The sequence below is a fragment of the Diabrotica undecimpunctata genome, chromosome 3, assembly GCF_040954645.1.
Source record: "Diabrotica undecimpunctata isolate CICGRU chromosome 3, icDiaUnde3, whole genome shotgun sequence".
NCBI lineage: Eukaryota > Metazoa > Arthropoda > Insecta > Coleoptera > Chrysomelidae > Diabrotica > Diabrotica undecimpunctata.
This window is the reverse complement of record NC_092805.1, coordinates 19,503,784-19,518,295: the sequence shown is the minus strand read 5'-3', so window position 1 is coordinate 19,518,295 and position 14,512 is coordinate 19,503,784. Positions and strand designations below refer to the sequence as shown.

At 34.0% G+C, this 14,512-nt stretch overlaps 1 protein-coding gene across 1 annotated transcript in view; it reads left to right on the top strand.

Annotated features, from left to right (window-relative positions):
• Positions 1 to 3,437: 3,437 nt before the first annotated feature.
• The window catches only part of bond (elongation of very long chain fatty acid james bond protein), an 82,975-nt gene continuing 71,900 nt past the window's right edge, over positions 3,438 to 14,512 (top strand). Inside the window, exon 1 of the mRNA XM_072525402.1 lies at positions 3,438 to 3,800. The gene's annotated coding sequence lies outside the window, so the exon portion shown is untranslated. The remainder of the gene's footprint in view (positions 3,801 to 14,512) is intronic.

The window sequence follows — 14,512 nt, the reverse complement described above, 5'->3', positions numbered from 1 at the left end:
GGATCCCACCCAAGTTAGTTAAGTTGACCCAACTAACAATGCAGAACGTAAGCTCATGCGTTAGAATTGAAGGAGAAAACTCTACGTTCTTTGACATTAATAATGGTCTAAGACAGGGGGACGCGTTGGTGTGTCTGATCTTTAATATTGCCTTGGATTGCCTTCATCATCATCATCATCAATCAGCCCTGATTTGTCCATTGTTGAACATAGTCCTCCTCTAGATTTTTCCATCTGCTTCTGTTCTGCGCCTCTGCTATCCAATTGGTCACGATTCTTTTGAGGTCGTCGGTCCATCGCGTTGGGGGTCTTCCTCGGCTTCGCTTGTCAGCCCGTGGTCTCCACTCAAGCAATTTTTTTGTCTAACTGTCGTCTTTCATTCTTGCAACATGTCCTGCCCATCTAAATTTTTGCCTTGTATAGACAGTTAAATATTAGAATGAATGGAACTATTTTTAATAGATCGACGCAAATTCTCGCATTTGCTGACGATATAGTTATATTAGGCAGAAGTATGAGAGACATGGTGCAGTGTTTTACAAGGTTTGCGTATGCAGCAAGTGAATTAGGACTTGTGGTAAACGAGGAAAAAACCAAATATATGTTGGTTTCTAAAAATCCTCGAAATATCCAACAGAGAATTCAAATTAACAACCATACCTTTGAGCAAGTCAAAGAATTTACATATCCTGGATCGCTAGTAAACGCAACAAACACGACAAGCGATGAAATAAAAAGACGCATAGCAATAGCAAACAGAACTGTTCACGGCTTCCAGAAACATTTAAAAAATAAAAATATAAAACGTGCAGTAAAGCTTAATATATACAGGACCTTAATAAGGTAGGTTTTGATATATGGGGCTGAAACGTGGATCTTATCTCAAAATGATAAAATACTTCTTGGTATTTTTGAAGGAAAAATTCTTAGAAAGATTTTAGGGGCCGTAAATTAAAATAGGCTATGGCGGCGAAGATACAACTTTGAACTACATCAGTTATACACCGATCCAGATATTGTAAAAATTTGGGGAAAAAAAGGCTGGACACTTTGCTAGGATGTCAGATCACGAATACATAAAGATATCAACATTTTTAAAACCAGAGGGCACAAGAAGCAGAGGACGACCACGAATGAGATGACTTGATGATGTGGAAAAAAACCTACAGATTCTAAGGGTTAGAAGATGGAGGAGAGTTGCCAGGAATCGACAGGAGTGGCAACTTCTTTGTGAGCAGGCCAAGATCCACAACGGATTGTCGAGCCACTTATGATGATAATAGAAAATTATTATATGTTTTATGTACGTGACTTAGAACGTACTGGAATCAAATACAGAAACTATAACTGAAATAAATGAAGATTAAAAATAAAAAATAAAGATTTAATAGAAGAAGAAGAAAAGAAAAGAATTGGACGCCAACTATTTTTAGAATAAAAATAGTAAAATAAAAGATAAAGTTAATTGATGAATAAAATCAATAGAAATTGAAATAAAATAATTATTAAAAGAAAAATAACAAATATGTGAAGTTTATAACGTTACAACAGAGTTACGAATTTCCCGAAGTTTCCTGCGTATCAGTATAGCTTTTCTCTGTTGAGCTCTTTTGTCCTTTGGTACCCTACTGTAGTAGTAATCGAATTCTCCAATGTTTGCTGATCCTTGACCCTTTCGTTTTGTTTCGGTGATCACTGTAATATCCATGTTTAATTCGTTTATTTTTTTTTTGTTAAAATCTTTTACGTTCCAAAATTTAGTATTCTTTTTTGCAGCGTGCGTCGTCGTGTATTCATCAATCCGTTCTGAGACGTTTTGTTGGGTTTTTTAATTTATTTTAATAATTTTAATTTTAATTTTTTTCCGAACACCGACACTTCAACCTCCGATTTGGAGGATCAGGGTTTTTTTGGAATATTCCTTCTCCTAGACAGTTTGCTTCCATGCAGCTTAAGAGCACCATCCGCCCTGTCTGTTGATCGCAGGGCCACACACACACACACACACACATGAGTTCATCCCAACCCCTATGGAACATAAGTGTACCACTGCTAGACAGTGGGACCCCCATGTCCGAAGATCAGACTGGTCTCGTTCCAAAAGAGCAAGTCATTTTGGCTCGGTACCTATCTGACCCCCAGGTTTTTCCACTACCCCTCCTCTACGTGTGACATACGCAGAGAAGGCTTGAACTGTTACGTCGGGCGATTTGGGAAAAGAAACACCCTCCGTTTTCCATGACTTGTGGTTAGGCCACCTATCTGTAGGGGTAGCTTAGTGTAGCTTTTCTCCCTATTTACTTTACTGAGTTTACTATGGCTTTACTTTGGGCTCTGTGACCCTAAAAAAATGTGTGTCCGATCAGGGGGTCGACAGCAAACTGTCGGCCCCCTGTTCGGTTGTTGTGTGCTCGGTCACACAGTCGTCAATTTGGCAAAACAAGTTTTGGTCTCCTTGCCGACTGGGCGATCGATAGGCCTGGCCATCGAGCCCGTGCTTGTCGCACACGACCTCGATGCTCAGTTTTTGCGAGTTGCCTGTGGCAACTTAGTCCTGAAGGGCTATTCCTGAAGGGTCTTTTTCCTTACGGGCGTGCCTGAGGGGCCTCAGCCTTGTGGCTTTACTTATTAGGATTTTGTCCTGTTTATTGATTTTACTTTATTGGCCTATACAGATTTTTGTTAGTGGGTTTTTGGGTGAAATAATAATAGGGGTAGGGGTTTTAATGGGTGGGTGGGATGTACATTCCCAAGTGTATAATGCTCTCACACATCCCGTGTATATGTTTTTGGGTGTTTTGGTTTTGTTTTTAACTGGTTAGTGAAATAAATATAACTGAAATAATAAAAAAACATAAAAGAAAAATTTGGGGGATTGGGTTGGGATTTAGGGTTTTTTTGGTGAGCTAAGCTCTTTTTTGTTTTTTGATCGCAGGGTGGTATTTAATTTCCCACCTGCCCGCCAGCTGCAGGTGGTAAGAGCATTCCCCTATCCGCGCTCTCTAGTTTTTACAGATTTTCCCAAGAGTTTTTGTAGCATGTTTTCCTATTGTAAATACTGTTGTTCTAGTTATAAAAAGGATAGAAAATGGACGAAAGAACTAATAGAGCTAGAAAAAAATGTAAATATCAAGAAGAATAAAACAGTGAATGTTTTAATTTAACCAAAGACAATAAATGAAAGAAACAGCAAAGCGACAAAGCTTTATACACAGGTAACATACACATTTCATCTACGTACATGACATTGCAGCACACGTGTATGTACGTAAATTCTATTGTAATTTGTGCTTTGAAATTACTTGAACATGTTAAGACACTTTGTATATATTAAAATAAAAAATAAAATTATAAAACAATACTTGAATATGTTTTCACCCCACCGGCTTCTATTGTCAATTAATTACTAAAACAGTATTTAAACTTGACTGAATTCACTCAACTCGTCCGAAAAAAAAACACTTTCTTCTCTTTTTTTGTATGGTTCACCTCCATCTCCGAAATCCACTGACCAAGTTAAAATTTCGAAAGTATCGCCGAACGTAACCTGCTGTATCGGTCATTGTTAAATAAAATTATAATTCTGCCTATTTTCTACCGGACCGCAGTCTGAAGTGGTAAGAGCAGTGAAAGCAGTAATTTCTGAAGCAAGTGCCATTCTCGCGAAGAAATTCAACGAATCAGTTTCAGTGCGGTTGCGACGGTGGTCACACTGACCGGGTCCTAGTGCGCACCCGAAGTGTTTGTGGATTTTTTCGCGATTTTTTTTTTCATTTTTGGCTGTAGGATTAGAATTTTCGGTAAGTTAATGATGTTTCCAATAAAATACTGTTTTTAATTTTCTTAAATAAATTTTATTTAGATTATATAAAGTTTTAACAAGAATTTTCACAATATTTACTGTGACTTTCTTCTATATTATGTTATATTTCGATGCTTCCTTTAACATTTTTTTAACAGAAAAGTAGCAAACTAGAACTAGACATTTTAACCTTATTATTTATAATTTGGTTATAAGTAAAAAATTAGTTTTTCAATTAGGAATATACAAAAAGTTTTAAAAACAGTGTTCCAATTTCGCAATTAATATTTTGAATTATTATATATTAATTTTTATTAAAAAATTATATTTCTACGTTTAACAAAATATTTTATTTCGTAAAATGTATAGTAAACTTTATATTATTGCTTTATGTACAAATATAAAGAAAACACAAAAATATAATTAAGAACATTTGAATTTTGTCTGCTATTTAAGTGAAGAATTTTTTTTTATATTTTGTTCCAAATAAATTTTCACTGGTCTGCTTCTTCTTCTAAATGAGCCTATCTTCTAGAGATGCTGGCGACCACATTGACCCATCTTATTCTATTCACAGCAGCTTGAAATAGATCAGTTGACGTAAGACCAGTCCACTTCCTAAGATTAGCCAGCCAGGATATACGCCTACGTCCAGGGCCTCTCTTACCCTCAATCTTCCCTTGTAGAATCAACTGTAAAAGTTGGTATTTATTATTACGCATGATGTGGCTCAAGTAAGCCAATTTTTGGTTCTTTACGGCGTTAATAATTTCTTTGTCTTTTCTTAGCCTAGAAACCCTCAACATACATCGGTAGCACCACATTTCAAATGCCTCTAATCGTTTTATGGCATCTTCTGTAAGGTTCCAGCTTTCTACTCCATAGAGGAGGACACTAAAGACTTAACATCTAAGAATTCTTACGCGTATATTGATACTTAACATAGATTGCCGAGAATCTTCCTAAGGATATTAAAAGAGCTTCTGGCTTTTTCAATACGAGTTTTTATTTCATAGCTGTGATCCCAAGTATCCATAATATTGTAGCCCAAATAGTATATTTTTCCGCTCTTTTTAACGGTGTATCGCCTATTGTAATTTGGGCGTTTATGTTAATGTTCTTACTAATGATCATTATTTTTGTCTTCTTGCAATTTAGTTTTAGGCCGTATTTGTTATATGTTTCTACAACGTTATCCATCATCCTTTGGAGTCCCTGCGCACTATCTGCCAGCAACACTGTATCGTCTGCATATCCAATATTGTTTATAAATTGGTTATTTACCAATTCAAGCAATCCCATTTTCTGATTCGTTCAAGACATTTCTAAAGATGTTTTCAGAGTAAATGTTAAATAATACAATATTTAATACAATATTTAATACAATATGCAACCCTTTCTAACTCCTTTTTCAACTCAGAATTTTCTAATCGCACTATTGCTTTTTGTTGGAGATATAATTTGAGATCAGTCTTATATCCTTACCATCGAGTCATGATGTTTTAAGGATATCAATTAGTTTTCCATGTAGGACTTTATCAAATGCCTTCTCGAAATCAATGAAACATGGATACACATCGCAGTTAATATCCATGGCTCTCTGTATTAGAACTTGCAAACTAAAAAGTGCTTCCCTCGTTCCGAGTCCTGCTCTGAATCCAAATTGAACTTCACTCAGGTGTTCTTCTAATTTGGTGTATATGCGCGAGTGAATGATAGTAAGGAGTATAAGTACATGGCTCATCAAACTAATTAATCTATGTTATTTACAGTTTCTAGCTTTGGATTTTTTAGGAAGTGGAATGAATATTGATAGTAGCCAGTCTTTTGGTAAATATCCAGTCTCGTAGATGTTGTTGAATTGCTTCGTAAGAGCTGTGATTTGGTGTGCCTCTAATAGCTTTAAAATTTCACCATGCACCTCATCAGGTCCTGGTGATTTCCCATCTTTAATCCGCTTAATGGCCATAGTTACTTCTTCGTTTGTTATTTCTGGGCTGTAGGGATTGTTTATTTCAATCGGACTACGTACTGAATCTTCGAATAATTCTTACGTATATTCTATCCATCTTTGTAATTTATCTTCAATGGTAGTCAAAATCTGGCCTTCGATGTCTACAACTATGCCTGTATTGCGTTGTTTTCTGGTGTTCTGTACCTCTTTAATTTTTTTGTGCATATGGAAATCGTCATGTTTGCGTTGTAGTGTTTCAATTTCCGTAGATTTCTCCGTCAGCCGTGCTTCTTTTGCTCCTTTTATCTCGTTTAGTATAATCTAACGCAACTTTTTGTATTCGTTGTCATTTCTACCTTTTAATTTTCTTCGCTCTTCCATCATCTGCAATATTTTATCTGTCATCCATTCTTGCTTCTTTTCTCTTTTTGATTTTAGATATTTATGCGAAATTGTGGTAATAGATGTCTTCATTTCGTTCCACTGTTCTTCTATGTCTTCAACTATTTTTGCAAAATTCTTATTAATATCTGTTTTTACTTTTTTCTAGACATCATTTTCTTTTAGTAGTCTTATATCTATCTTGGGTCTCATTTTCTTATTTATTATTTTGAGTCGTATGTTAATATTTGCAACCAATAGACTATGATCTGAGAAGACATCTGCGCTTGGATATGTTTTTGTTGAGGTAAAAGAAATTTGTTTGCAGTTTCCTTAATTTTATCGCAATTTTTTGTCATTCTTCTTCCTGTTTCTTTGGTTTTTTATTTGAACACAAAACCACATCAAGCAGTTCTCGTATTTGTATGATTTTGAATTTTGTTCGTTATGATTTGTTATTTATAGGCCATTATGACAAGATATAGGATACGTATGTTTGATAGTCTAAACCTGTCAATATATGTTAAACTAGTTTTTAGTGAGTATTAATGGGGACGGCCGTAGCTCAGCGGCAAGATACTGGCTTTGTAAGCCAGAGCGCACGAGTTCGAATCTCGGCACCAACAACGACATTTTCAATTCTAAAAATGATACGAGCAATTCACCGTCCTTTGAAGGGCACGTAAAGCCGTCGGTTCCCCGGCCGTCGGTGCATCGACACTAGCTACTTGAAATAGGGTTAAAGATGCAATTGGCGTTGGAGCAATCCGAAAGGATCTCCCCGGCAAAAAAGCCATACGATATTATTATTATTATAGTGAGTATTAATATCCTGGTATGATCTTAAATGTGCTACTTGCAGTAGATGAGGTGCTGAACCCAAAGTTGCACTAATGTTCTACAGGACCTACAGGCGAACAATTTTGGATCACGGATGTATGTTATATGGGTCAGCATGCAATACAGATTTACTAAAAATAGAGCCTATTTAGTTTAAAAGTTTGACATTAACTTTGGGTGCTATGAAATCAACACCAGGCCTTCTGTTACTTGCTGAAAGTAATTAATTGGCATTAGAAACTCGTAAAAAAATATTGGCAGTCAAATATACTTTAAAATTCCGGACCAGAACTTACTGAATAATGCTGTATAAATTATCTATAGAAAATCTAGTAAACAATTACTGGAAAATTAAAAATTCTCCACCATTAGCGGATGGCTTTCTGAAAACCAATGACTTACCGGTTACGTTAACAAATTTTGTTATATCGCTCTATAAATTAGAGTTTCATCATCATCATCATTCTGGCTTTACAACTCTGCGTGGGTCCTAGCCTCCTCAAGAATTTCTCTCCAGTCGTCCCTATCCATGGCCTTCATCCGCCAAGCACGTATTCCCATATTTCTTATGTCGTCATCGATGTTCTTAAGAAACCTTGTTCTGGGTCTTGCTCTTCTTCTCTGACCAATGGGTCTATCAAGGAGCGTTTTTCTAGCTGCCTCATTTTGTTCCATCCGCATTACATGTTCTATCCACCTTAGACGTCCTATCTTAATATGTTTTACGATATCGGGTTCCTGATATATTGCATAAAGTTCGAAGTTGTATCGTCTTCTTCACACTCCATTGTCATTCGCTGCTCCATAGATTTACGTTAGTACTTTTCTTTCGAAACATCCTAACATGTTTTCATTATTTTTTGTTAGAGTCCAGGCCACTAAACTATATATTAGGACTGGGCGTATTATTATTTTGTGGAGTTTTATTTTTGTATTTCTCGATATAATCGTGGATTTAAGGAGGAGATTGAGCCCAAAATAGCATCTGTTGGCCGTACAAATTCTGCAGTTTATCTCTGCGGTAGTATTATTTTTAGTGTTAAAGTATACAGGGTCCCAGGTATACAAATTCGTTGACTGCTTCAATGACGTCATTTTCTATAACGAGGGGTCGTAGGATTTGTGGTTGCGTGCTTATTTTCATATACTTTGTTTTGTTGGTGTTCAGTTCAGAATTCAGCATCTTAGTCCACTGGACAACATTTTCCGTGCTGTTTCACTTTTCTTGGTATCTTTCCATTGATCATTCTCTTATTTCTTTTTTATGACTGTACTCTGACTGTCAAATTTTCTCTTTTTTCATAGAGCTTACTTTTTTACAGCTTTTTACAGCTTTTTTTTTTCGGAGGGTGGAAATTTTTAAACCATACCAGGTTTTTAGAAATGAACATGGATCAGTCCCAGTCATCATTATCATCATCCAGCCTTCTTTGTATAAAATTGAACATAGACCTCCCCTAATTATTTAAAGTTCTGTTGGTCTTAAGCTTCCTGCAACCAATTCCCGGCGATTTTTTTAACCTCGTCTGTCCATCGTGTAGGTGGTCTACCTCTGTTTCTTCTGTCAGTTCGTGGTTTGCACACTGTAATTTCTTGGGTCCACTTTTTTTCTCCATATTGTTTTATTTAGGTAACCTTTAGCTCTGTTTGCTTTATTCGCTTTATCTTTCATTTCTGTTTCAAGCTTTCCGTAGCTAGATAATGTGATGCCTAGATATTTAAACTATTACGATGTTTTATTTGTAATTAGATAAATAGCTCAGAAATTATTAGAATAAAACAAGCTAACGTACATACGTCTCAGAGACATAGCAAAGACCTTCGCACAGCGAAGCATTGCCAAGGCAGACGGTTCAACCTGCCTCATTTGATGTTTCACATTATAAAGTAACAAAAGAAGGCAGAACAGGGGACGCCTCAACCACATAATATAGACAAATATACACCTAAAAATAAAAAGAAAAACGTGCATATTAAAATCACAGATACATCGCAGAAACAAGACCTGAAACTCGCAAAACACGTTGATAATTATAATCAAACGAAATAAAAATCCTAAAAAGAACAACAGGAAAAATATGGATCGACAAAACCAGTTTTAATGATGTCAGAAACTGGTGCATGATAAACAACATAAATTGATGGATTCAAGATGGAAAAGGAGAACAGATATATTAATAGAATGACAAGGCAAAATAATAAGAATAGTCCAAGAAAAATTCTGTTCTTCTGTGTACATTAAGTGGGACACTAGGTTTCAGTGAAACATAAATATAATTACAATCTTTTTATGGTAATATATAGTTTAATATACTATTGATGTTAGACAAATATAATGGTTAGGTGTGATATTTCATCGTAACTCCACATCATTATATCCTGCATACCAAGAAATTTTACATAGGTGATAATTATTTTTTACTGTCATAGCTCTATTTATGACTTTTTCTCGGAATTCTGGCATTATGGGATTTTCAACTAGAACGAAAAGTAAATAAACGTGGTGAAGTGAGCTGCCAAAATCACTTTCTTTAATTTAAAAATAATATTTTTTATATCATGGATATTGTATAAATGGTTTGATGATTTAATTATTGAGTTAGTGTTTTTTCTCATTTACACTATGGATGTTAATCATGAAATAGGAAGTTCTAAATAGTAATTATGCTTTTAGATATATCTTCATAGTTCAATATAATTATTCTTTTTCTTAATTTTGTAATTGATTCCGGCGTTGTGGTTTTCCCTGTCTGTATAAGTTATTGTCTTTTTTAGAAGCTGTTTTGGCTTTAGAGAGAGTTTATCAGTGCTACTCTTTTGATAAATAGTAGTTCTACTTTCTGCTTCATTATTCATTCTAGCAATTCTGTCATTTTCATAATCAAGACTAATTTGTGTACGTCTGAGGTTATTATTTATCTGTTTTTTGTATTTTTTTTAGTTGTACTTCTGTGATTGCTGCCTGTGGAAAATTGGTTTAGAACCTCAACATCTTGAAATATATACTTTTCGTTGGTTAGTAGGCTCATTTTGGTTCCGCTATTGGAACTGTTCATAAATATAAATACTTAGGTCAAGAAATCCAAATTGCTAGGAACAACCAAACTGCTGAACTGCAAGGTATATCTGACACAGACAGGACAAAATTAATATTAGAAACAGCAGAGGTAAAAACTCTTAAAAAATTTATGCTAAGACGCTATGGGACAGGACTAGAAGTACATACATATATACGACATAAATGCAAGGAGAGGAACATCAAGGACTGGGTAAGAAATAGCAGAGTAAAATGGAACGATCGTATAAGCCGAATGGCAACAAACAAAGTAGTAAAGACAGCAAGAGATGGTTCCCCAACAGAAAGGCGATCAGTAGGAAGACTACGAAAGCGATGGAACGACAACTAGCTGGAGGCACATTGAAAACAGACAGGGTCATATCTACATAAAAAAAGAAGAAGAAAAAGACTTATGATTTATGATCACTATTATTGGCACTGAAGCACGGGGTACTAATAGTAAAGGGTGTGAAACTTTTGCAGAATGTTGGACAAAGTGACATTCTTTGATCTTTGGGGCTTGAGGTCTAGACCTAGCAGGTATTGGGTTGATTATAATACCATCCAACATTCCACTCTGACGATACAAATCTTCGAAGTGTCGCTTCTTCACAAAGAAGTCTAGAACAACTTAGAACAGGACAAAAACAACTTAAAATAAGTGAAGATTAACTTAAAACAGCATATAAAATATGTAAAACTGGTTATGACAGGTCTAGAACAACTTAAAATAGTGATACTTGCTTTAAGCTATTCTGAGCTTTATAGACCTGTGATAAGCTGTTATTCTAGACTTCCTTATAATGAGGCGATACTACGAAGATTTGTCACGTAAGAGTGGAGTAGTGGGAGGTGTTCCAACTGAGCCAATATCTAGTTGAGGTACCTTAGTCTTTTACGTGAGTCCCAGCATCTGTCTATTGGCCTGAAACAATATTGAAATTTTAGATAAAAGCATCTCACTCAAACAATTTTTAAAATAATCACTTATCTAGGTTAGTTCTAGACATTTATAAAACATATACGTAGAATAGCATCTTGTACGACCATCTCCTACTACTATGTTGTAAAATATCTAATGACATTGCTGAAACTATTTAAAAAACGGCAAATATTTCACACTCTATGCAAAATATAATGCATACTTCAATAAGATGTTATAATATACAAGTGAGTTTTAACTAGGTTGCATTGATTCATCACAGTGCCTTTTCGTCATTTCTTTATCAAAACGTGATAAAAAATCATTGAAACATAAAAATCACGTGAAACATTCTAAACAAATTCTTAGCATCCATAGAAGATTATAAAGTAATCTTGTGTACTATGCTGAGCTTTTGAACAACCAGAAAAATGCACTGAAAAATATTTTCTTGAAAGAAACAGAAAAGTAAAGGCTTTTTTATAAAGTTGAGTTCTTTATAGACGTTCTGTAATGCACTATTATCAAACTAATACACTTTTCTAAAAACAATAACTGAAAATCTTTTCGCTACATAATAAAGGTAAAAACACAAGTAGCATTGGTAAAGTAACGAGTTTAAATAACTAAAATTTTAACTAATTATAGTTATTTCGAATCTAGTGTTTTTGGAATATGAATTTATCATTAAAAAAAAAAGTTGATAAAAAAGTTACGACAGAATACAAAAAAAAACATTAGTTTACATACATGTAAAAAGATCATTACACCGGAGCATTCAAAATGTGTATCAAATTGAATTAAATCGTGTGCTTATCATAATTGAGGTCAGTGGGTGAATATAAGAAAAGTCGTTGGTTAATTAGACTATTTTGAAATAAGGTAAAATTTACACCGGTATCAACAAAAAACAAGGAAACCATATTCATCTTCTTGGAGTGTCTGTCGTCTTTGATCTAACGTTGACAATTGGTCTGTCTTAATAATTTCTATTATCCAGTATTTTACATACAGTGTGTTTGCTCCACTAATTGTACGGCATGTGCCATTTTGCTTACCGTATTATCGTGCAACTCATAGTTTCCATTCCCAGGTCCCACTGGTGGTGACTGTTACCTATGTACCAAGGGGCATCAATGATATTCCTTAGTACTTTGTTCTGGAATTTTTGGCTGATATTTATATTACCTTTGGCTACATATACCCATACTGGTCTTGATATTTGCTATTGATATTGTTATTTACAGTTTGTTATGAAGATAATTTAGAATTTCACCCAACCATCCAATACATTTTCTTATATCGAATATTAAGCTCTTTTTTTATGTGTACATTGTACATATCTAAGTTGATACCTTAACATTTTGCTCGCATTACATAAGGAACTTGGATATCTATTATTCTAAATACAAAATTTTTAATTCTTTCATCTGATAAATTCATATGGATTGACTTGTTTTTATTTGATTTTATTCACCATTTTGTGGTCCATAAATGTATTTTATTAAGTAATATTTGTAGCTTAGTCGCTTTTTTACTAGTGTCTCCTACTGCTACAATGGTTGTCTTATCTACGAAGATGGCAATAAAATGTTTTGTTCTAATTCTGGAATATCACGCGTATATAGAAGATACGTGACTGGGTCCAATAGGCATCCTTGTTGCACTCCAGATTTAATCTCCCCTAAATCGGTGTACATCTCTTGTTTTTTTACTCTGAAGTATTCATCTGAAGTATATGACTTGGTACCAGTTGGTACATAACGTCTGCCACTTTCGAGAGCCTGGGGATATATCTCAGTCGGCATGAAGCATTTATTAAATTAGTCACCTTGACTATTACTTTCTGTGGTAACTTGTTTAATACTTCTTCAGTGATCAGATCAGATCCTGCAGCTTTTTTGGTGTTTATATTATCTGGTATCACTGTTGCAACTTCTCTTAGAGATGTTGAAGTTATTCTTCCTTCTTCCTGAACCACTTCCCCCCAGCTATGTTCTTCTCCTTGATCACAATTAGGTCTTGTTATCCCTGTTCACTGCTTCTAGCCCGATTATTATTTTTCAATATTATTAAAGGAGCATGGATAATTGGTATCTTCAGCCTGTTTGTTGCTTTTCACATTAAATAATATGTGCTATTATCAGCTATAAAATTACGCGTTTTGATTGGTACATTCTTTAAATTTTGTATCTCTGTTTTAATTGTTCAGTAGCAATATTTAAAAGGGTTTTATCTTGTGGAGCCCTGGTTTGCTGCCATCATTTCCTTAGTTTTCTTTTTTCTGTTATGGGATCTCTGTTTTATTTTGGATGATTTTACTCCTAGATTTAATTTAATTCCGATGCTGCTTGCTGAAAGTAGCATTTTTCATTAACAGGTCTCTTTGATCATCCAGTTGTATACAGAAATTATAAGGAAGCATAAATATAATGATAGCTGATAGGTAGAAAGTACCATTTATTGAAATAAATAAAAAATGATTTAATATCGCCATAATAATTGTTCTATGCGTAAATTGCTAAGAAGCTTTAATATAGAAGGCATAAGTAACGAGCTTTTTCGCTTTTGCCTTAAATAACAAAACCTACCAAATTCAATTCTACTTCAAATTATTTTATTTTAAATGTAATATTTGCATTTAAGGTGTATTTTTTATTTTATTGTGTATACACTTTAGTTGACATGTTTAATAAATGTATTTATTATACCTTTTGTGACGTTACCTCTAATATGTTTATGTTATTTAACTCATTTGTTATAGTTATCTTATCTAAAACGATTTTTAAATGGCTTATTACCTACGTACACTTTAGAACTTTAAATACGTCCATCAGTTGATCACTTCCTTTAGCATTTTTAATAACCACTTAAGTGCAAAAAAACAAATTTTCGCTTTAAATAACTTATTTTTAATTATATCTAGACCTCCAGTTTTTAATCTATATATGCAATAATGGATACCAAGATAGCTAAAACTTAAAAATGGTAATGTAAGTAAAAACAAATAAAATTTTTGAGTTTTTTTTTTTTAATTTGTTAAAGTAGGAAGTATTGAAAATAGCTGGCTAATTAAAGAAATAAATGTAAAAATATAATATATACGATTAAAATAAAAAAAAACAATTAGCATAACTCATAAATTGTTATCTATTTGTAGGAGAATCGCACTCAACATTTGTTGAAATTTAAATATAAATAAATATATTTCTAATGGTAGCGAAAATTCCAAAAAATCGCATTTTTCACACCAAATGCTAAATAAATAAAAAAACAAAGCCAAAATTTCTGCACAAAAAGTTTTTTAATATAGGTATATTTTATTGTTAAAACTTGACAAATACCTGGCTTTTTTGAAGTGCTGAACACGATTAAATTTTGTGTATTTTCTTGAAGTATCATTTGGCACTAAAAGCAGATACACTTATCTCTTAGCTACCTAATTATCGTCGTTAGTTTACTGTTTTTTTTTCCTAAGTTAATGGCACTGGCAAAGCCAAAAGGCCAGTCACGAGTTTATTGTTGGCCATGACAAGTTCTGTCGGTTTTAAGTTT